Raw genomic sequence first — 25,766 nt, 5'->3', positions numbered from 1 at the left:
TAATTAGATATTTATATAGTTGAAAATACAAAATCTCTAAGCTCTTGATCCCTTTGTGCCGTGAAAAGCCTCACCCACATAAAATAAAGAATACAAAATTTAACGTAGTTTAACGTAAGCCTACTTCACCAATAAATTCACTATAAAAAAAAAATATAAATACACATATCAATTAGTTTTCTCACTCTCAAAATCACTCAAACAAAACTTACGGAATTCAATACACTTCTCCACTTCGTGAGCTCTCTATATATAGGTCATTAAAATATAATCATTTTAGGACTCTCATTATTAGAATTCGTAATTTAAATTCTACTAAACTTCCTAAACTAATTATACTTCATAATTTCAATTGAACTTGGACTCTAATAATTTTTACCTTTAAGTCAAATGAAATTAGTCTTCACAATTTTTGCAAAAGTCAATTTTCTCTTGCGTATTTCCTTGCACTCTTAATTGTTGATGTTGCCTCTTGCTTTCACTTGCATTCTTTTAATTAATGTGCTTCATTCTAATTTATAGAGATTTTTTATATCAATTTTTTCACCCTTTATGAACACAAGAGCACCTCGGCTAACTTTCATGACTCCACCATGAATTTTATTAATATTTTATAAGTTAAGACAAACACTCTTATAATATGGTAAACCAAATTATTATAACCTTTAACTTACTAATAATGAATTTAGATAAAATAATTATTCTATTAATAAAAATATATTGACTCCCCATTCCTCAAAATATCTAAGTACTTGATCTCTAATCTAGACTTTGAAATACTGGCGCCCTGAATCATATCTATGGTTGGAGCTAGGGGTAAGCATTATTCGATTTAAACTGAATAAATTAAACTGAATCACTTTAATTCGGTAATTCAGTTCGGTTTTTAATATAATTTGGTTCGATTCGGTTTTATATTATAAAAATTTCATTTATTTCGATTTGGTTCAATTTTAAATAGGAAAAAAAATCAATTAAACCGAATAGGTTTATTTATTTTTGAATTGATTTATTTTTATAGAAAACTTATGAATTATATGTAATTTTATATATAAAGATTATTTAATTTCATTGATTAATAGTTATTAGGTTTAAACCAAGGTCAAAATCAGATCAAATAATTTCAAAATAAAGTATAAATTAAAAAATCAATCAAAAATAAAAACCGATCGGTTTGAACAGAGCCAAACCGAAATAAAACGGTTAGGTTCGATTTGATTTTTTATTCATTTTAGTTTGATTTAGTTTTTAAAACATGTAATTTAATTTTTATTATTTGATTTGATTCGATTCGATTCAATTTGAATAGAATGTTCATCCCTAGTTAGGGCAACGTAAATGATTCGGTCATGCTTCGGACTATCTTTTAGTTTTGCATATGATGAATCGGGCATTGTAAGACTCACATAACAAGGTTGTGAAGTACTAGTCAATGTATATTTCTATCTTGTCTAGAGGTTTAGCACTACCCATGCGAGATTCTATGTCCTGCAAAATGGGATTGCATCTCACCTTTATTCTTAGTAGCATTAGAATTCTATTCGAAGTCTATATAAGGAGATTAAAGCCTCTATAATCGCATGTTATTAAGCAATTTAATTCTTCTATTTATTCAATTTTTATGTGTGATGAAAATTAAGGTTGGCCGGTGCAATAAAATGGATTTAACCAATGAATTTTAGTTTTATAGTACTAGTCTAACAGTTGGCTTTATTTCTGATGGTTTCTCATTGCTGCCAAGCATCATTAACTTTTGATTTCTCAGATTTATATAGGATTTGTAGGAAGGAATATTTAGATGACTGTATTTAATATCCTAGGTGCTATCATTAACCCTGTGATTTGGTTTTGATTTGCTTGCAAGATTAGCAGAAATTTCTCTATGTTGCATTAAATAAAATTTTGCCTTTTTTCTTTTACTTAAATTTACTTCTATTATATACTGCTATTTGGAAGAAAGCAGGAGTTAAATTAAGTTTCACTCTGTGCCTTTGGGTCACTTCTCATTAACTGCTAGCAGCTCTAGATTTTTTTTCCCCCCAAATTATTTTTGTGAAATGCCTTATTCTTGGTTTATCTGCCTATTTTTGTTGAAATTTACTCTTCTAATGTGGATTTTATAGGCCTTTTAATTGTGAGAAGAGGGGTTCTATTTAAAGGCTTGTGGGTTGATCAAGTGTAAGAGGCCTTCCTGTTCAAGCTCTAGTCAGTACTTACAAAGTTTGAAGAATAAAAATAACTTAACATTTGTGTCCAATGAGCCACTTAAAAATAGGCGGAAGGACCATGATGAAGCCGAGATTGAACGCAGATAGGAGATGAAGCCCAAAAGCAATGGAGTGAACAAGAATCTTGTTGATTTCCAGGTATGCCGGATCAAAGTTCTGATACCATCTGTAGACCAGTAGTTTAAGTCACTTTGATGTCAAAGAATTGCGGATTACCATGAAATTAGATTGAATTACTGATCAGTTTGATGTTTCTTACATAGGTGTTATACATTTAACACATATTCTTTGATTTCTATTTCTATGTTTGTAGAAGATTAGTGTCTCATTGTTTTTACTTAATTTTAACACCATATATAAAGCACTTTGAGTTAATATAGCTTTAAAGCCTCCAAATCCTTTACAATGTTCTTTTATGTTTATAGCATTTACACAATATTGTCCCTTAGAGAAGAGGTGAATCGGACATTTTATATTTTTCAACTCATACTTGAAGCTTAATGAAAAATCAAAACTTGGTACTTTTAAGTGTGTATTTGAATGAGGCCACTGTCCCAAACTTTTAGTGACAGTGGGTGTAATTAAGTCGTTTGAATGGTGTCAAAATACAGCAAGAAAGCTCATTTAGTAAGTCAAACAATAAAGAACAATGGACAACAAATATACTATGTTTTGACAACTTAAAACGTTTAAATAATATTCCCAGCTCAAGTTTTAATATATCAACTTAATTCAAAGTATCAGCTGCGAATGGGTGTGGAGTTGAGTTAACTTATGAAAATAAACTTATAAGTATTAGCATTTGGTTAAAGTGTTTATGAGTGACTGATGAACAATTATTTTAATATTGGTTATTAAAATAACTAAAAAAGATATTAAATGAGATTATGATAAAATTTTAAAAATTAAATAAAGATAATACAGTAAAATATTAACGCTTTTAAGCCGGTATAAAATTATTATAAGCTAAAAATAATAATATGGTAAAGTAAATTATTAATATTTTATAAGTTAAGATAAACACTCTTATAAAATATGGTAAACCAAATTATTATAACCTTTAACTTACTAATAATGAATTTAGATAAAATAATTATTCTATTAATAAAAATATATTGACTCCCCATTCCTCAAAATATCTAAGTACTTGATCTCTAATCCAGACTCTGAAATACTGGCGTCCTGAATCATATCTATGGTTGGAGCTAGGGTAAGCATTATTCGATTTAAACTGAATAAATTAAATTAAACCACTTTAATTCGGTAATTCAATTCGGTTTTTAATATAATTTGGTTTGATTCGGTTCTATATTATAAAAATTTCGATTATTTCGGTTTGGTTCGATTTTAAATAGAAAAAAATCAATTAAATCGAGCCAAACCGAATAGGTTTATTTATTTTTGAATTGATTTATTTTTATGGAAAACTTATGAATTATATGTAATTTTATATATAAAAATTATTTAATTTCATTGATTAATAGTTATTAAGTTTAAACCAATATCAAAATCAGATCAAATAATTTGAAAATCAAGTCTAAATTAAAAAATCAATCAAAAATAAAAACCAATAGGTTTGAACCGAGCCGAACCGAAATAGAGCGGTTCTGTTCGATTTGATTTTTTATTCATTTCAGTTTGATTTGATTTCTAAAATATGTAATTTAATTTTCATGATTTGATTTGGTTCGATTCGATTCGATTTGAATAAAATGCTCATCCCTAATTGGGGCCTCATAAATGATTTGGTCATACTTCGGACTATCGTTTAGTTTTGCATATGATGAATCGGGCATTGTAAGACTCACATAACAAGGTTGTGAAGTACTAGTCAATGTATATTTCTATCCTGTCTAGAGGTTTAGCACTACCCATGTGAGATTCTATGTCCTGCAAAAATGGGATTTCATCTTACCTGTATTCTTAGTAGCAGTAGAATTCTTTTCGAAGTCTATATAAGAAGATTAAAGCCTCCATAATCACATGTTATTTACTCTATAATCTATTCTATATTTTGCTCAATGTGAGGTTGTTTAAGCTAACTCATTTGTACTCTTACCTATTTTGTAAATCTATAATGAAATTGACAGTAGTATTATATATGGGAAAAATTAACTCATTTTTAAAAAATAAAAAAGAAATTATAATTTCTATCATATTTGAACATTCAATTTTTTAAATTACCCTTGATATCATTAATTGAAAGACACCAATTTCTGGTACGTAGCAGTGGAAGTTTCATGGATGAGAGATTTAAATAAAGCAAGAGCCAAAACTTGGTCAAAGTAAACGACCATAACAGTCAGAAAAGAACCGCGATGCCATCAACTACACGAGCTACACATGCCCAAAACTAATCTCACAACTTGAAGCTTTCTTCCTAATTAATTCTATTAAATTTTTTTATAATATAAAAATTAAGAGAGTCAAGACTGGAATATAAATTTATTAGGTAGATGATATGTTTTCATCCATTAAATTAGGTCAGATTAGGTAATTATATTAAATTTAAATGGTAGTGAATTAAAAATTATTGTTAATATACAATTCCTTCTGTTTAAATCTTTTTTTAAAAGAAAATTCATTTTGTTTAATTTGATTTTAAAAATATAAGAACAAGCTGATTCGATTTTGTTCCGACTTATAAATTAAATAATAATTTATTTGCTTAATCATCTAGATTAAATAGATAATGATAATTTTTTTTTAATTTGGACTGAAGTGATAATTGTCAACAAAATTAAAATCAAAGATCAAATTATTATAAATTAAAAATATGATGTGATTATAATTTTTGTTAAATCTCAAGAATATTTTATAAAATATCTTACTAGTTTTTAAAAATTAATTAATTTAAATTTAAAGAATAAAGAAATTTCAAGTTTGAGTTTTTGCATATATTTTTATTCTTCTAAATCCTAAAGAGATACATAAGCAAAATTAAGTTCAAGCACCTTTTTCTAATTTTTTTTTAAAAAAATTAATTTCATCTCTAATTTTTAATAAGTTCTTGGTTTTTAAATTTTTCTTAAAAATAAGTTATTTTTATTTTTTTTCTTATTTTATTTTGATTGAAAGATTTCTAAGAAAAATTAAAATATTTTTACAAATATAACTTAAATTTTAAATCAATAAAATTTTTCTCTAATTTTTTCCTTTAAGTCACTCTTAAATCGCCCGTAAAACGCTTTCAAACAGTCCTCCAAACCGTCTTGAATTGTCATTTTTCAAACCGTCCTTTAAACCGTTTTCATCCGAAGCTCGAACCGAAACCAGCGGTTCAAGAACCATCTTCCAAACCGTCCCATGATAGTTTGGTTTAGGTTCATGATTTCAGTTAACCTGAACCGGTGGTTCCTAAACCATAGCCACCCCTACTTAAGGGGGTCCCATACCTCCTTTTGGTCCATCCGTGAGGCACAATTTGGTGCAAAATTGAGTACCCAATCACTAATTTAAGGGAAGCTTAACAAAATTTATAATTTGTTTTTAAAACTAAGTAATTTAGTCCCTAAAATACAATAAAAGTGATAATTTAGTTTTTGCGATTAGAATTTCATTAATTTTCTATTAATTTTGATAAAAATTACTATAACACTTTTATTTTTATTTTTAATTTAAAAACAAATTAGCCTTTAAGATTTTATTTTCTTAATAATTTAATTCATGAGATTTTATTTTGTTAACAATTTAATCCCTATATTTTTAGAATGTGAGTCCCTTTGAATTAAAACATTTTAAATGTAAATTATTAAAATTTGAATTAATTAATTTAAAGTCCTTAAAAATTTTGATTAATCACAAAATCATCCATATGTTTTACAAATTATTCTTAAACATTATAACTATTTATAAATAAGCCCTTATAATTTTGTAAAATTCTATTTATATCATCTATATATATATATATATATATATATATACTTATCAATTTATAAAATTTTCATATATTATTTAATATTGTTTTATAAAAAAAAGAAAAAAAATATGAATATGAAAATTTGTTATTAAAATAAAAATTTTAATATTAAATTGTTTCATATTGAAAATAGAATTAAAAGCACTTTGTTATTTTTGCCAAATTTAATGGGAGAATTAACTATAATTCTAACTATAGAAACTAATTTGTAAGTTTATTAAAATGTCAATAACTAAATTACTTAGTTTTAAAATTATAAGGACCAATTTGTAGGTTTAACCAAATCTTAGAGACTGAATTGCTAATAAAATAAAATCTCAAGAATTAAATTGTTTTTCATATTGAAAATAAAGTTAAGGACATTTTAGTTAATTTTACTAGAATTAACGATAACTTAACTAAAATTTTAATGATAGAGATTAAGTTATATGTTTTGTTAAACCTCGAGAACTAAATTATTTAATTTTAAAAGTATGAGAATTAAGTTATAAGTTTTATCAAACTTAGGGATTGAATTATAATTTATTCTTTAAGTAATTATACTCTTATATTTTTAATTTTCATTTTTAAATTTGTAGATCTTTTGAAATTTATTTAAGGTCTGTTTAGTTTAATTGTTGGATACCGCTACTAACTGTTAGTAGATAGCTATTATTATCAGTTATTAGCTAGTAGCTAATTTATATCAAGTGTTTAATAAAACTATGTTTAGTTATTACTGTTGATATGTAATGACTAATAAGAGTATATATCATATAATTTATTTTATTATTGAAATAAATATAACATTATAAATTTATTATAATATATTATTTATTTTATTATTAAATTAAATATATATAATTATTAATTTAATATATTTTTTATCATTTATTATATTATTAAAATAAATAGATAATTATTAATTTATATATTATATCATTTATTTTATTATTGAAATAAAAAATAATTAAATTCTTAAAAAATAATTAAATAACTTTAAAAATATAGTTATAAAATAACAAAGCAATTATTATTGTTGATAAAGGAAAAATGTATAATTGATTTTAAGTTCTTAAATGTAAAAAAAAGTATTTTTTTTATAATAAGTAAATATTTTATAATTTATGTTATTAATAAAAAATATTTTAATAAAATTATAATGAGCTAATTAAGATGTTAAAATTATAAATAAAAAAATAAAAATATTAATAATATTAATTTTTGAGTTAAATGAAAGAGAATAATATACTATAAATAAAAAATAAAATAAAATCAGCTATTAGCTAGTCAGAAATAGCTCTAAAAATATAGCTAATATAAACTGCAGCTGATGAACATTATATCAGTTACTTATCAGCTATCAGCTTTACATTTTTAAATTTATCAAACACTTTATTTTAACTGTTTGAGTATTTATCAGCTATCAACTACATTTTATAGGTAAACTAAACACCCCTTTAACCAATAACGGATAATAATAAAGTGAGATTATAAGTAATGTGTTTTTCAAAACTATTTTTCTTTTAGTTACCGTATAAGTTAATCTGAGTTTTTTTAGAGTTTTTGTTTCTTTCTATTGAAAAGGTTGAATACATTTTCTTTTACCAGGTTATAATTATGTATGTTCAGATTATAAGATTATTTTAATTTTATCATTACATGAATGTAATTTACACCCATTTAATTTATATATTTTAATTAAAAATTTATATAAAAATATTTTAATTAAAAATTAATAATCTTATAAAATTATTTAAAATATAATATTCTAAAATTTATAAATATTATGATAATATATATATATATATATATATATATATATATATATATATATATATATATATATATATTTAATTACATATATAAATATAAATAATTGTTGGGTTAGTTAGAATTCTAATTAAAAAAAAAAATTGATAGCTTGTACTTCTATTGTATAAATTATCATCTCAACGATTAACTTATCCTACAAATATAATATTTATATTAACTAGTATAGTTATGATATTGGACAATTTTCTCCTATTAACTAATTCTGAAAGAATTTATAAATTAATAAAATCAGGCAAACAAATTTTCCATCTTGAAGGAAAAACGTTCTGAGGATTCTTGGTGTTAATGGTTGAATTTGAATTGATGGGCTGCGGTATTTTGGATTTTGAATTTCTGAATTTGCTCCATTGGGAATCTTGATGTTCTAATTTTATTTTTTTTACTATTTTTATTTTATTAAAATTAATAAAAAAGAATTTAATATTTATTATTAAAAAGAATATTTCATTATTGAATATTTTATTGAGTTAGGAAGTTACTTAAGCTTAAATAAAAAAGTTTGCATTAATTTGATTAAAAAAAAAACGTAAAAATACTGAGATATATTTAAAAATTATGACATAATATTCGTTGATTGCTTTCCATAACTTTAATGATGCCCACAATAAAAAAAATTTAATAAATTCACATTTAAAATTATTTATTTTGTTTATTTTTTATTTGTAAGGAAGGACGCTGAATTAGCTTTTGGAATTGGCCTCAAGGACAACCAAGAATTAATTCAATTACTCAAATTTTATGGAAATATCATGTGCTCCATGTCATAAAAATTCTAGCTTGATTAGGATTTTAAGAATAAACACCTAAAACAGAGGCATCGAAAATATGGATTTTGATTACTAATTCTAGCTCGATTAGGTTTTTTTCTTTCCAAATCCGTATATGACAACTACTGATCCACTTCTAGTGGAAAGTGGATTACTAAAAATTCTCTTTTATATATATATATATATATATATATATATATATATATATATATATATATATATATATGCCTGTAAAGAATATAATACATTTAAATTGTTCCAACCTCCTTTTCCTGCTTAAAATTGGCAATCTGAGTCTGCTCTAACAATGGCAGGGAAACAAGTAGTTGTTCGCCAAGTTTGGGCAAGCAACCTAAAGTCTGAGTTTTTCCATATCCAGAAAGTAATTCATCAATACCCTTTTGTTTCTATGGACACTGAATTCCCTGGCACCATCTTCCAATCAACTCTCAACAAGCATCTTCTCTGCTATGCTCCAGATTATACCTACTATCTCATGAAGCTTAATGTTGATATGCTTAAAATTATACAGCTTGGTCTCACCTTTTCAGATTTAGAAGGAAATCTTCCCACTCTTGGAACTGAATACTGCTACTGTTGGCAGTTCAACTTTAGGGATTTCGATCTACAGAGTGATCCCCATAATGTTGAGTCCATTCGCTTACTTGAAAAACAAGGAACTAATTTCAAGATGCATAGAGAAAAGGGTATTGATTCTACGGATTTTGCCAAGTTGGTTCTTAGTTCTGGCCTTATTTTCAACTATTCCTTCGCTTGGATTACTTTCCATGGTGCTTATGATTTGGCTTTCTTCATTAAGATTTTAACACAACAAGAGTTGCCCCGTGATCTTCAATCTTTTATGGGGCTAATGAAGTTCTACTTGGGAGTTGCAGTTTATGACATTAAATATATAACTTCTGTTCATGGCTTGCACGGTGGATTGGAAAGGGTATCTAAGTTACTGGGTGTTAACCGAATTGCTGGAAATAGTCACCAAGCTGGACCTGACAGCTTGTTGACTCTACAAACTCTTATTGAATTCAAGAACATTCATCGCAAAAAATTGAATGAGAATTTCAGTGGCTTTGAGGGAATGTTATCTGGACTCTGTGGTGGAGAACGGCTGCTCTACAAACCTGACTTCATGGATCCTTTCAATTGGCAGAGAAAGAATGTCATGTGCAGTAGCTGATTGTTTTATTGAGTGTGAAGAATCATCGGCTAGAAAATTATAAGCAACTGAGTTTTTTTGGAGTTTTTGTTTCTTTTGATTGTTGTATTGGTTGAACACAATTTTTTTTTGCTAGATTGTAAACAATGTATGTTAAGATTATCTTAATTTTATCATTACTCCAATATTATTTAAATTTATTTAATTTTATATATTTTAATTAATAATTCATATAAAAATATTTTATTAATATTAATAATTTTATAAAATTATTTAAAATATAATATTCTAAAATATTATTTTATATATATATATATATAATTGTTGAGTTAGTTAGGATTCTTGGCTTGCATGGTGGATTGGAAAGAGTATTTAAGTCGAATTACCGGAAATTGTCACCAAGCTGGACCTGACAGCTAACCTTTATTAAATTCAAGAATAAAAAAAAAAGAATTAAATTATTTAACGAAATGAAGAGCTCATTGCTTCAGAACAAAATCATAGGAAAGATACAAAAAGGCTTAACGGAACACACATGATCATCACTGCTTGACGGTAGAAAAGCTGAATCAATCATTTGTACTCTTTCATAATTCCAACAAAGTTTAATCTCTCGAACAAACTGTCCAAGCTGAGACAACTGAGAAGATAGCTCTAATGTAGGTTCCATGTGAGTCTCTCAAATACAGTTTAACAGGCTATTCCTGAGAGGATACAAGGGCCGCAAAGATTTTCTAACGTTGCAATAGCCCAAGCCTTTGATCTTCTTCCTCTAAATCATGTCCACTCCCCGCCTTTCTTGAACAAAGAAGAAGATGATGAGGTTCATCTACTGTTAGATGCTGGATATCCAGAAGGATTGCAGTTCCAGAGTCTCTAAAGACCCCTCTCTTCATTTGTCAATTGCCAACTTCTGAGCGAAGTGCCGAGCCATCGCTTCATATGGAGATAAGAAGTGAATCGCCTCTGATTTTCTGTGAAATTTGCAGGGAAAGGAAAGAAAATCATCAGCTGATCAAGAATGGGAACTGTGGTCACCCATTTTGCTTGGAATGTATAAGCAAACATGTGGAGGAAAAGATCAAATTGGGCATGAAATTTGTTGCATGTCCAGGCTTAAACTGTGAATGTATCCTACAATTGCAGACATACAAGCATTTTCTCTCCAAGGATGTGCTCGACCTGTGGGAAAAGTCACTGTCTGTGGAGCTAGTTCCAAACTTTACTTGCAGGTCAGTGCATGTTATGGTTAAAACAGCATACAGTGATTGCGTGGGTTTGTTGTTGATGATGATATCCTTAATTAAGCTGTTGTAACTTAATTAGCCACTGAAATGATAATTTGCAACTTTTACTAACATATGAATATGTTGGAATTTTGTAACTTGAAATTGTTTGTGTTTCCGTGTAAGAGAAAATGGGTACGCTCTTATTTATAAAAAATAAGTAAATAATAAATAAATAAAATCTAGAAATAAGAAGAGGAAAGAGGGACAAAAAGGGAATTTGAATGGGGAACCAGGAAAAGGGAGAGATCAGAGAGGAGGGGGGATTTTGGAAAGCAGAACCGAGGAAGGGCGACTAGTGCTTGCAGAGAGAAAAAATTGAAAATTTTGAAGCTGGGAGCTGCGAGTCTGTTTTCTACAATCTCTTTTAGCCATTATTGTTAAAAAGGTTTTTCATTTTTGGATTTCTTCTCTGCATTTGTCAACCCAATGCGTAATCCATTATTTTAGGTTTAGCCATTTGATAACTGTTGGAAAGTTCTAAATTTTTTTTTCTCATTCATCTCTATTTGTTATGTTTCCCTTTCATTCTAGAAAAATATATCGTGGAGACTAATATGTAGTCTTGTCTTGTGAGAATTTGATATTAAAAATGCAGAGGGATTTGAATCTTCATTGAAGGTTGATTATGTGTTGTCGTTTATTTACTTATGTATGGCTTTTAGAAATAGTTGTGCGTTACTATTATTCAATCATATACCATTAAGAGTTCGGGTCAGTATAGAGTCTTCCTGATGAAATACGAGATTTGATGAAGGTCAGTATCATTTCAGTGTTATGTGTTCTTAACTCTCCATTTGGGAAGAGGTAGAGTAAAGTAAGGTTATCAAGTGAAGTTTTTTAAAATAAGATTTTTTTGTGGTTGAAAAATGAAGGTTTTTAGAGGTTTTTTCAAAAATCATACTTTAAAAAACCTTCTATCCTCTCAAACAAAAGTTTAAAGTTTTTAAACCTTGAAAAACCTTCAATTACTTTAAAAGACTCCTTCCCAAACAAAGGGTGATCTTCAAGTTTTCTTAAATCAAGATATTCATTTCTTCTACAATTGCAAAAAAATGTCAAGCATCAACAAACTTCAGCGGGACTTTTTCCTCGTACTGTTTGGGCTCAGTTATAGAAGGATATATGTACAACTGTTCCATTTTCAGTAATTCTAGTCATTTATAATGCCTTTTTACTAGACTGATATTGTAGTCTCTATAAATTGCACAGCCGAATATTCAATTGCATACAACATAGCTTATCTGATTGCAGTCTTATAGAACCACTCATTATTTCTTGGACTTTCACATTGTTAAACTGAACAGATTGTTCTGCACTCTTTTGTTCTATTTCATTGGCTACTATACATCTTAGTTTGACCTAATCTCATTAAAAAATGATACAGGAAAGAATTGCTTGTGAAGACGGGTTCAAAAAATGGCAAGGGAAAGCTTTTGACTGCTAGAACCACTAAAAAACTATCACCACTGGAGGTGAAAAATACTGTGCAGTTTAGTCAGCGTGTAGCAGGTACAAATAATTCGGCAGGAGCTGAGGGAAGAATGTAACACCCCAAAATTTTAAATTTATTATTTTATGAGTAATATTGATATTTCAATTTTATTTAAATTTTAAGAAATTATTTGAGATTTTTCGGATTTTAAAAATTGGGTTTGATTTTCCAAAAATATAAACTTTGATGATTTTTAAAAATTAATTTAAAGACCACGTGGCAAAACTAAAAATATATTTGGAGTCTACAAATTTTTCTGAGTTTTCTAGAATTTTTTTTGGAATTTTTACACCTCGTTTTTTGTCCCAAGGCGGAGAAATTTTGTATTCTGAATCGAACCGGTCGAATCGAACTGTACCGGATCGGACCGGTAGAATCGGACCGGCCTTTCTTCTTCCTTTTTCTTCTCCCCGCGCGCATCCCGACCCTCCTCTCTTCCTCTCCCATTTTCTCTCTCCTCCCTCCTCCCCTTGCCGCGCTGCCGCCGCCCCAGCCACCCCAACCCGCCGGCGCGCCTCCCGAGCCACCTCCCCTCACCGGCCGCCGCCTGAAACGCCGGAAAAAGGCGCCCGAAATGACGCGACGCGCAAGCGCGCTGCTTCGTCTTCCTGACCAAAATCCGGCCGATCCGGCCACCAATCGGATTGGGTCTTGTGTCTAAATCCATCTACTCGTCGAGAGCTTTCCATAGACACCAAGAACACCGAAATCCATCGAGCGGTTTGTCCAATTTTTGCCCGGGAAGTTTTAGCCCATTTTGACTTTTGGGCTAGATTTCTCGAAAACCGTGAACCCCATGAGAAAACAGAGAGTACCAGAGCGCTCCACTCGTTGAGAGCTTCGCGGCGATATAAATTTCGAATTTTTTCAACACCATTTTTCGGTGGGTCTCACGAAACTTCGCAGTGTTTTTCCGATCATTAAATGAGCTTAGAAAATTCCATAAAATTTATGTACTAACCCTCATGTTGTGGGCTTCGTGTAGGTATCTTCAATTCGCGGAAATTCGACAGTTGTCCGGGTCTGTGAATTTCCGACCAGACAGACCGGCTACAAGAAAAGTCTCCGAATTGGATCGAGGTTTTGGTTATCCAACCATTATCAGACGTCCCGAGCGCGTCCCCCGAGTCGGAATAGGCAAAGGTAAACCCGAACTTTACTTTTTCGTAATTTTCTAGTGCTTAAATGGGATTAAAAATCTATAAAATATTCATGGTAGCTCAGAAAATTATGATTCTTTTTTCAATAGCCTAGTAATATTGCTAAGGACCGCGAGGCAAAGTTTTAGAATTTTTAGAGCTTGTTTGGGTAGTTTTTGCAAAAAGAGTCAATTATAAGGACTAAATTGAAATTTTACATATTGTGATGGATGACTGATTTGATGGGCCCAGGAGGGGCTGTGTGATGTGATTGAGTTGTGGATATATGGATTGCGAATGTAGAAGTGTGTTTTGAGCCCTTTTGCAGGTTGGGTAGGTCCTAGGTATAGGGGAGACTCTGCCGGATTTTCGGCACGACTTAGGACGTATTTGGTCTTTTCTTAAGTTTATATTGAGTCAATTTATTAAATGATTGTAATAAAATTGTCAGGTGAGCCGATGCCTTCTTCTTCCTCGCCACACAAAGGATCTTTGTCAAGTCTGTGAGTAAAATATTAATTTTAATTATAATTTCAATATTATTATATGTTTAAGCATGCCCATGCATCACTTATATGTATGTATCTATGTAGTTAAGCTCTAGACACGTTTTATGTTGCATTCACAACTGTGAAAGTGCCATGGATGTTGTTGTGGTAATTTGGAGCAGTGTGCGTGCGTTGGCGTGCGTGTGATGTGGTGTGGACTATGGATAGGATGGGTAGACATGGCTTGAGATCTTCGTTGGGACCCGGTCCTTTGGGGTAGAAATGGCTTGAGTTCTTCGCTGGGACCCCGATTTGGTTATTAAGTGGAAGTCCGAGCTGAGTTCTTCGCTGGCACAGGTTGGATTTAAGAGAACTGTATAGGGGATCAACTCCCATATATTATGATTGATATTATTGGGTGTGTGACTGCTCCAAATTACCTTTTTGCTGTTATGATGTGAAATTATTGCTGGTGTTGCATTTCACTCTACATCGTGCATTAGTTTTAGATAGTTATAGAGATTATGGTTAAAATTGATATTTTACTCTCTGAGTCGAACGCTCACTCCTGTTCAATATTTTTCCAGGCCACAGGAGGATATTTTTGAGGTTAACCTGCTTTTCTCCCTCGCAGGTCGTCTATTCATGTTTGTGTAATTCTATAAACTTCTAGAATTTTCGCATGTGTTAGAAATATTTATTTGAATTAGGTCTGTAATATAAATTGTTATTTTGGACCTGTAAACGTATTATTTTATGCATGTTGATGGACTGAATGAGGGAGCTGAGCTCCCATTTATTTTTATGTTGTATGAGTATGTGGAGTGTGAGCTGAGCTCCCCAATTGACTATATATTGTGTTTACAGGTCGGGTGAGTCAAAAACTCCCCGTTGAAAGGTCCATTTTATGGCCGGACTCTGTCCGATTGATTTCTTGAAATTGGGCCCAAATGGGCCTTCGAGTTGGGTTAATGAATAGTTAGGCTTACTATGGACCTTGGGGGCTTTAGGCTGGCCCAGGTCCTAGTGCCAGTCCGGCCCATAGGTTGGGTCATGACAAATGTGGTATCAGAGCTTAGGCTCCAGATTCTTAGGGAATGTTTGTCTAAAATATTGGAAAGAGTCTAATAGGAGTCACATGCGGAAAATAGGGTCCACATTCGTCTTGCATTGTCATCTTTGCTTCTAGTTTCTGCTTCATATAATTATGTATAAATATGAGTCTATAGAGCTGTGTAACATGTTGTTTTGAATTTTGTGGGCTAATGCTGCTGAATTTCAGGAAAATGAGTAAAAGGTGAGAGCCGCCATCGCACTAAAACCGGATGTGCTGACGAGGTGTCAAGACAGATGAGGCGCCGCCAGGAGGCGGGTAGGAGGCCTAGAGTCGCTCAAGTAGAAGAGCACCGCCACCGACAGGATTAGTCTTTTATGGCACAGGGTCCCATGGACCCAATGGCAGCTACTCTAGCTGGGTTGCAGAGAACCATCGATATGATGGCGCAGTATATGGTTCACCCTCCACAGTAGCAGCAGTCCACCGCACCAAGAGAGGAACCTTACAAACAGATCATCAATTTTAAGAAGTTGGTGCCTGGTACTTATGATATGTCAGACGATGCATATCAGTATTTGGATTCTTGCAAACAGGCAGGAACAGAATTGCAGTTAACTGATAGAAGACTTATAGAGTGTATGCAGCATGTCATGGGGCCTATGCCTAGACAATGGATGAATGATTACATATTACCTCGAATGGAAGGTTTATCGTGGACTCAGTTTGTGGAATTGTTCATCAATCGGTTTGTGCCAGAAAGCTTCAGAGATCAAAAGCAGTGGGCCTTTGAGGCCTTAAGGCAGAATGGCGTGTCCAGAGATGAATATGCTCTGAATTTCTAGAAGCGGCGGTATGCCCCTACAGCAGTAGCTACAGAAACTATGAAGGTGAAGAGATTCCTAAAGGGGCTTGACAGGAGGTATGCAAACCAGGCCATGATGTCGGATCAGTCTTTTGATGTGGTAGTTGATCGAGCCAGACAGATTGAGATTAGCTATGCTGTGGATGACAGCAGAAGGGCAAAGAAAAATAGAGCAGAGGGTTTTTCAGGTGTTCCCCACATGGGTACTACAGATAGTGGTGGCCAAACTAATTACAGAGGAAGAAGCAGGAATAAGAGGAGTGGTTTTAGACACAAATCTCGAGGATTCAGACCAGGGTACCGATCCAGCAGTGGTCACAGTTTGAGGTACAACAGTTCTGGGTTTGGTTCAGGATCCTCCTTGGCACCTTGTACACAGTGTGGAAGAGGACATTTAGGACATTGTATGATGGGTTCAGGAGTATGCTTCAGGTGTGGCCAACCAAGTCACTTTGCTAGGGAATGCCCCGTGTTCAGCGAGCCATAGATGGGGTCACAAGGTTCTGTTGCAAATGTTCCTCGTCAATTGTATCCTGGTGCTTCCAGCATGGCAGGCAGTCAGTTCAGTGGCCAACAGGGCCGAGGACAAGGGGGACGTGGATTTGGAGGTAGATCAGGAGATAGAAGTCAGTATCAGGGTTCTGCCACTCAGGGTAGGGGTCAAGCTCGGGTTTTCACTCTGACCCACAAGGATGCTCAGGCTTCCAATGCAGTTGTGGCAGGTATTCTTCTAGTCTGTTCCTATGAGGCTCGTGTTTTAATAGATCCGGGTACTACGCACTCATTTGTCTCCCCTGTGTTTGCCATGAGATTGGGTAGAAACCCTACCACTTTAGAATGCCCTTTGTCTGTAGCTACCCCGCTTAGTGACAACATAGATGTAGACATGGTTTTTTCGGGTAGCCCAGTAGTAGTGGATGGAAAGATCCTCCCAGCAGACTTGGTTCCTCTACCAGTAATGGATTTCGATGTAATCTTGGGGATGGATTGGTTGGCAACTCATTATGCCACTTTAGACTGCAGGAACAAAAAGGTGTATTTCCACATACTTGGTGTGGAAGAGTTTAGCTTTGATGGTGACAGGAGCGTGGCTCCATATAATTTGGTGTCAGCAATTAGTGCTAGAAAAATGTTGAGGCGTGGATGTCAAGGGTATCTGGCATTGATGAGAGATATATCCGTAGAAGGTGTCAACATGGAAAATGTTCCTATTGTCAGAGAATTCATGGATGTCTTCCCTGAGGAGCTTCCAGGATTGCCACCAGGAAGGGAAATAAAGTTTTGCATTGATGTTGTGCCGGGTATAAACCCCATATCAATGCCGCCTTATAGGATGGCGCCAGCAAAATTGAAAGAGCTAAAGGAGCAACTACAGGAGCTTCTGGACAAGGGTTTTATACGTTCGAGCACTTCACCCTGGGGTGCTCCTGTTCTATTTGTGAGAAAGAAGGATGGGTCATTGAGGTTGTGTATTGACTATAGATAACTGAACAAGGTGACTGTGAAAAACAAGTATCCACTTCCTCGGATCGATGATCTGTTTGATCAGCTCCAAGGGGCTAGATTCTTTTCCAAGATAGACTTGTGATCAGGCTACCATCAGTTGAGAATCAGGAATGAGGATGTGTCCAAAACGGCATTCAGAACAAGATATGGTCATTATGAGTTCTTGATGATGTCTTTTGGACTCACTAATGTACCAGCAGCCTTCATGGACTTGATGAATAGGGTGTTCAAGCCGTTTTTGGACCGTTTTGTCATCGTATTCATAGATGACATTTTGGCATACTCTCGGACCGAGGAAGAACACGTGTGGCACTTGAGGATGGTGTTGCAAACTTTGAGAGAGCACCAGCTATATGCCAAATTTTCAAAATGTGAATTTTGGCTAGAAAGTATCTCATTCTTGGGACACGTGGTTTCTAGTGACGGCATTCAAGTGGATCCCAAGAAAATTAAAGCTGTAACTGATTAGCTTAGGCCTACAACAGTCACTGAGGTGCGAAGTTTTCTGGGTCTAGCTGGCTACTATAGGCGTTTTGTGCAAGATTTTTCCAGGATAGTGGCTCCCCTAACTAAGTTGACCCGAAAGAATGTTCCATTCATTTGGACAGATGACTGTGAGGAAAGTTTCCAGAAGCTTAAGGAGTGTCTAACCACCGCCCCTGTGTTGACACTACCTATGAGTGGTGAAGGATATACCGTGTACTGTGACACCTCCCGAGTTGGCTTAGGGTGTGTTTTGATGCAGAATGGAAAGGTAGTGGCTTATGCTTCAAGACAGCTGAAGAGGCATGAGCAGAACTACCCCACCCATGATTTGGAAATGGCGGCTGTAGTCTTTGCACTAAAAATCTGGAGACACTACCTGTATGGTGAAGTGTGCGAGATATACACTGACCACAAGAGTTTGAAATACATTTTCCAACAGAGGGATTTAAACTTGAGACAGAGGAGATGGATGGAGCTTCTGAAAGACTATGATTGCACCATCCAGTACCACCCTGGGAAGGCCAATGTAGTAGCTGATGCTTTGAGCAGAAAATCTTCTGGCAGCTTAGCGCACATATCAGCGGAGAAAAGACCGTTGATTCAGGAAGTACATGAGTTGATGGATCAAGGGTTAATCCTAGATCTTTCAGATTAGGGGGTATTATTGGCTCATTTTTCAGTGAGGCCAAACTTACGAGACAGAGTTAGAGTTTCCCAACACAGAGACCAACAATTGATGAAGATCGTAGAAAGAGTACAGCAAGGTGAAGGTGAAGAGTTTGGATTTGCCAATGATGGCGCCCTTATGCAAGGTTCTAGGATATGTGTGCCCGATGTGGACAATCTCAGAAATGAAATCATGCGAGAGGCACACTATACACTGTACAATGTCCACCCAGGTTCCACAAAGATGTACCATGATGTGAAAGATAGCTATTGGTGGAATGGCATGAAGAGAGACATAGCAGACTTTGTGTCCAAGTGCTTGATTGTCAGAAGGTGAAGTTTAAACACCAGAGACTGTCAGGGAAGCTACAAGAGCTCCCTATCCCAGAATGGAAGTGGGAGATGATTACTATAGATTTTGTGACTGGGTTGCCTCGTACCACGCAAGGATATGATTCGATATGGGTAATTGTAGACCGCCTAACCAAATCAGCTCACTTCTTGCCTGTGAAGACTACATATTCTGTTGCACAGTACGCCCAACTCTATATTCGAGAAATAGTCAGATTGCACGGGGTTTTGGCTTCCATAATATCTGATAGAGGGCCCCAGTTCACTTCTCGGTTTTGGAGGAAGTTGCAGGAGGCACTTGGCACACAGTTGAACTTTAGTACTGCTTTCCACCCTCGCATGCAGACAATTGAAAGGACAATCCAAACACTGGAAGACATGCTTTACATGAGTGTTTTGGATTTTGGAGGTCAATGGGATGATCAGCTAGCTTTGGTGGAGTTTGCCTATAACAACATTTACCATTCCAGCATAGGGATGGCACCCTATGAGGCACTATATGGAAGAAAGTGTAGGTCTCCTTTGTGTTGGACAGAAATGGGAGAAGCGAAGGTGCATGATATAGACCTAGTGCAGTACACTTCGGAGATAGTTCCTTTAATCAGGGAACGATTAAAAACAGCTTTCAGTAGGCAGAAGAGTTATGCAGACCCCAGACGGAGGGATGTGGAGTTTGCAGTAGGCAACTATGTATTCCTGAAGGTTTCTCCGATGAAGGGAGTCATGAGATTTGGAAAGAAGGGCAAGTTGGCACCTCGGTATATTGGACCTTTTGAGGTTACTGATAGAGTTGGAGCAATTGCCTACCGGTTGGAGCTACCACCCAACCTTTCTCATGTTCATCCTGTGTTTCACATCTCCATGCTCAGGAAATACATTCCTGATCCTTCTCATGTACTACAGCCGGATGTAATAGAGCTAAAGGAAAACTTGACATTTGAGGAGCAACCTGTAGCCATAGTGGACTACCAAGTGAGACAGCTAAGATCAAAACAGATCCCTATGGTTAAGGTTTTGTGGAGGAGCCAGTCAGTGGAAAAGTGCACCTGGGAGTCAGAACGGGACATGCGTAGCAAGTACCCTTATCTGTTCAATGTGTAATCCTATACTTTATTCTGCCTTGTGTAAAAGAAATTCGAGGACGAATTTTCTGTAAGGGGGGAAGAATGTAACACCCCAAAATTTTAAATTTATTATTTTATGAGTAATATTGATATTTCAATTTTATTTAAATTTTAAGAAATTATTTGAGATTTTTTGGATTTTAAAAATTGAGTTTGATTTTCCGAAAATATAAACTTTGATGATTTTTAAAAATTAATTTAAAGACCATGTGGCAAAACTAAAAATATATTTGGAGTCTACAAATTTTTCTGAGTTTTCTAGAATTTTTTTCGAAATTTTTGGACCTCGTTTTTTATCCCAAGGCAGAGTAAAAAATTAAAAATTTTGTATTCTGAACCGAACCGGCCGAATCGAACCGGATCGGATCGGACCTGTCGAATCGGACCGGCCTTTCTTCTTCCTTTTTCTTCTCCCCGCGCGCGTCCTGACTTTCCTCTCTTCCTCTCCCGTTTTCTCTCTCCTCCCTCCTCCCCTTACCGCGCCGTTGCAGCCCCAGCCACCCCAGCCACCTCCCCTCACCAGCCGCCGCCTGGAACTCCGGAAAAAGGCGCCCGAAACGAAGTGACGGGCAAGCGCGCCGCTTCATCTTTCCAACCGAAATTCGGCCGATCCAGCTACCAATCGGACCGGGTCTTGTGTCTAAATCCATCTACTCGTCGGGAGCTTTCCACAGACACCAAGAACACCAAAATCCATAGAGCGGTTTGTCCAATTTTTGCCCGAAAAGTTTTAGCCCATTTTGATTTTTGGGCTAGATTTCTCGCACACCGTGAACCCCACGAGAAAATTGAGAGTACCAGAGCGCTCCACTCGTCGAGAGCTTCGCGGCGATATAAATTTCAAATTTTTCTGACACCGTTTTTCGGTGGGTCCCATGAAACTTCGTAGTGTTTTTCCGAGCATTAAATGAGCTTAGAAAATTCCATAAAATTTATGTACTAACCCCCGTGTTGTGGGCTTCGTGTAGGTATCTTCAATTCATGGAAATTCGACAGTTGTCCGGGTTTGTGAATTTTCGGCCAGACAGACCGGCTACCGAAAAAGTCTCCGAATTGGATCGAGGTTTTGGTTACCCCACCATTGTCAGAAGTCTCGAGCCCGTCCCGGAGTCAGAATCGGCAAAGGTAAACCCGAACTTTACTTTTTCGTAATTTTCTAGTGCTTAAATGGGATTAAAAATTCATAAAATATTCGTGGTAGCTCAGAAAATTATGATTCTTTTTGCAATAGCCTAGTAATATTGCTAAGGACTGCGGAGCAAAGTTTTAGAATTTTTAGAGCTTGTTTGGGTAGTTTTTGCAAAAAGAGTCAATTATAAGGACTAAATTGAAATTTTACATATTGTGATGGATGACTGATTTGATGGGCCCAGGAGGGGCTGTGTGATGTGATTGAGTTGTGGATATATGGATTGTGAATATAGAAGTGTGTTTTGAGCCCTTTTGCAGGTTGGGTAGGTCCTAGGTATAGGGGAGATTCTGCCGGATTTTCGGCACAACTTAGGATGTATTTGGTCTTTTCTTAAGTTTGTATTGAGTCAATTTATTAAATGATTGTAATAAAATTGTCAGGTGAGTCGGGACAGTCTTCTTCCTCCGCCCAGCCGCCACAGTGACTGCTGTCAAGTCTGTGAGTAAAATATTAATTTTAATTGTAATTTCGATATTATTATATGTTTAAGCATGCCCATGCATCACTTATATGTATGTATCTATGTAGTTAAGCTCTAGGCACATTTTATGTTGCATTCACAACTGTGAAAGTGCCATGGATGTTGTTGTGGTAATTTGGAGCAGTGTGCGTGCGTTAGCGTGTGTGTGATGTGGTGTGGATTATGGATAGGACCGGTAGACACGGCTTGAGATCTTCGCTGGAACCCGATCCTTCGGGGTAGACATGGTTTGAGATCTTCGCTGGGACCCCGATTTGGTTATTAAGTGGAAGTCAAATTTGAGTTCTTCACTTGTACAAAGTTGGATTTAAGAGAGCTGTATAGGGGATCAGCTCCCATATATTATGATTGATATTATTGGGTGTGTGACTACTCCAAATTACCTTTTTGCTGTTATGATGTGAAATTATTGCTGGTGTTGCATTTCACTCTACATCGTGCATTAGTTTTAGATAGTTATAGAGATTATGGTTAAAATTGATATTTTACTCTCTGAGTCGAACGCTCACTCCTGTTCAATATTTTTCCAGGCCACAGGATGATATTTTTGAGGTTAACCTGCTTTTCTCCCTCGCATGTCATCTATTCATGTTTGTGTAATTCTATAAACTTCTAGAATTTCCGCATGTGTTAGAAATATTTATTTGAATTAGGTCTGTAATATAAATTGTTATTTTGGACCTGTAAACGTATTATTTTACGCATGTTAATGAACTGGATGAGGGAGCTGAGCTCCCATTTATTTTTATGTTGTATGAGTATGTGGAGGGTGAGCTGAGCTCCCCAATTGACTATATATTGTGTTTACAGGTCGGGTGAGTCAAAAACTCCCCGTTAAAAGGTCCATTTTATGGCCGAACTCTGTCCGGTTGATTTCTTGAAATTTGGCCCAAATGGGCCTTAGAGTTGGGTTAATGAATAGTTAGGCTTACTACGGGCCTCGGGGGCTTTAGGCTGGCCCAGGTCCTAGTGCCGGTCCGGCCCATAGGTTGGGTCGTGACAAAGCAGATAGTGCCTAAAAGGAAGACAGCAGCAATAAATGTTCCAAATAGTTTCCTTTTGCAGCCTAGAGAGGTTCAATCAGCGCTGCACCACAGATATAATTCTCATTCTGTATTATCTCTCAGCAGAGGAAATGAAGTGCCCAAATCATCTTATAGCTATTTCAAGGACATGCGTCTAATATTTGATGACATCACAACTATGCCACCAAGACTGAATAGGCAGCAGTCGCTTCGATCCATGGAAGGGTTCGATGAGCGACCAAGAAAAAGTAGCAGATGATGTAGAGAAATTTGAAACTGCTTTTTCTGGTGATACTACTGCTGCAAGTGAGGATGATAGTGACTCTGATTCATTGCCCGATACGGATGACTATGATTCGGAAGCAAGTCCAAGGAGCCCTGAGAGTTGCAAGAAGAGCAAATGGTTCAAGAAATCTCTTGAGGGATTGGAATATTTAAGTACAGAGGAGATCAATGACCCAGCTAGACAGTGGCACTGTCCTTCATGTCAAGGAGTTGCAGGTGCCATCAAACGGTACTTAGGCCTGCAGACCCTGATGAAGCATGCCAAAACCAAAGGGTCAAGTAGGTTGAGGCTCCACAGAGAGCTTGCACAACTGTTGGAAGAGAAGTTGCATGGTGGTCAGGCAACTTCTGCTGCTCTAGGTGGTGAAGCATGTGGTAAGTGGAAAGGTCCAAAAGAAGAAAAGAAAACATCATGAGATAGTTTGGCCTTCTATGGTTGTTGCTGCAAATACAACCCTCAAAAAGAATGAGAACAATAAGGTGAGATTTATACTTTCTCATTCGCAAATAGACATTTAAGTTCTTTGTGAAGATATAATATTTAAGTTGTTTGTGAAGACATAATAATTCAGTTACTAATTAGCTCTCGTTTGGATCAATGAAATTGAGGATTTCAGTGGACTGGTATGACAACTCAGCATTTCTTTGGACTTGTTCAGCTCATACAATGCTATTGTCAAGGCTCAACACTTCTACAATTCAAATGGACATTGTGGGATGGGTATTTTGTTTTTTGAGAGCTCAGTGAGAGGTTATTTAGAGGCAGAGTGGCTGCATAGGCATTTTGCAGAGGAACAAACAGGTAGAAATGCTTCGAATAATCGACCAGTCTACTTCCTACCCACTGGGGAGCGCCAACTTTATGGTTACATGGCAATGAAAGAAGATGTGGACACCTTCAACTGGTACTATTTGAAAGGTATATATTGATATATGCTCAAATGGATATTAATCAAATTTATTTCAGAGGACAAAGAATATGCAAGAGAAATAATTCTGCTGCATATTTAATCAGGTAAGCCTAAGCTAAAATATGAGATGAGATCCTACGAAGAAATGGTGGTGAATGGAATTAGGCAAATGTTTGAAGAAAACCTTCAGCTTCCCTGGTTGCAAAATAGAGTTGCCGAGCAACAAAGCCACGCAAAAGACCTTGAAGAGTCCATTGGCATGTTGAAGGAAAAGCTAGACAAGGCAAATAAAGACTTGGAGATCTTGAGACTAAAAGCCAAACAGCAGCATGAGCAGGACATGGAAGAGGTAATTCTTTTTTTCAACTGAAGAAGAAACCTAAGCTTCTAAGCCTATGCAAAAATGAAAAACTCATTCCATTAACTTTCATTATGCTCTACTGCTGTCCACCAAAAGGATTGTTTCTTGAATTGATATCTCCTATTTTTATCATGAATCATCTCTATTTTGACTGACTATAGCAATGCTATTCCGTAGATGGACTTTCTAGAGCAATTTTACAAGGACCAAATCAGAAATATTCTTGAAGCAAGAAAAGATGGAGATTTTCAGAATACGCAGCAGAAGGAAGTGCAAGAAAATGCAGAGCAATCAAATGCAAACCCTTCAAACAGAAATGGTTACATAAAGAACACAGAGCTAGAAAAGGGATGAGTGATAGAGAGCTATGAGCCGATTATACAAGAAAACATCAATATAGCTCCGATTGGTAGGGAGGAGACAATGCTCAGGACAGTGATGGGAAGGAGACTCGAAACTGAGCCAGCTCCTAGGGGTGGAAAATGCCTTGATTACCGGGAAAAGGCAAGAACTGCAAGACGAGAGTTTTTTAAAGGAAACTTCATCATGGCAGACCCTGGTACTACACAAATCTTTCTTAATAATATCAAGTCTTAATCCATCAGGTGATACTTTGGGTAGTTTGCAAACTGTATTTGCTGATGTATTTTTATTTGAAACCAAAATATCTAATTAATCTCTATATGACTATATGTGTATGTGAATTTGAATTGTGCTGCAACTGCAAGGTAGCCTAATGGCAGGTGTATATGCTCTCAAGTTTTGGAATCCCCTTCTTACTCTCTTAAAGAAAATGTATATTGTTAATTATATGTCTTTTCTTAATATTTTTGTATTTGATTTGTATTAATATGTCCTGGTTTGTGTTTTTTTTTTTTAGTTAAAAAATACATATAATTTGTGTTGAAATCTCAATAAATTCACTATTGGGTGGTTTCTATGTTTTCTAAACTAAAAGAGTACTTATGTAATTTCAAAATAACTCAGTTCAGAGTAACTTATTCTTACCAATGCCAATGCCAACTCAACAATTTCCAATTCAATTTGGCCAGTCTATGTTCTATACAAATTTTGTACCTCAGATATCTCTATTAAATACATTAAAACAGAAACCACTTAGCAACTTTCAAATTCTATCCACAGTTATG

The 25,766-nt window shown here is 34.7% G+C and overlaps 1 pseudogene; it reads left to right on the top strand.

The window, feature by feature from the left end:
• The first annotated feature begins 9,036 nt into the window (after positions 1-9,036).
• On the top strand, positions 9,037-25,215 carry LOC110652332 (uncharacterized; annotated as a pseudogene).
• Positions 25,216-25,766: the final 551 nt, after the last annotated feature.

Source organism: Hevea brasiliensis, chromosome 1 (genome assembly GCF_030052815.1).
Source record: "Hevea brasiliensis isolate MT/VB/25A 57/8 chromosome 1, ASM3005281v1, whole genome shotgun sequence".
Classification (NCBI taxonomy): domain Eukaryota; kingdom Viridiplantae; phylum Streptophyta; class Magnoliopsida; order Malpighiales; family Euphorbiaceae; genus Hevea; species Hevea brasiliensis.
Note: the sequence above shows the minus strand (reverse complement) of the source record. Positions and strands in the feature narration are given on the sequence as shown.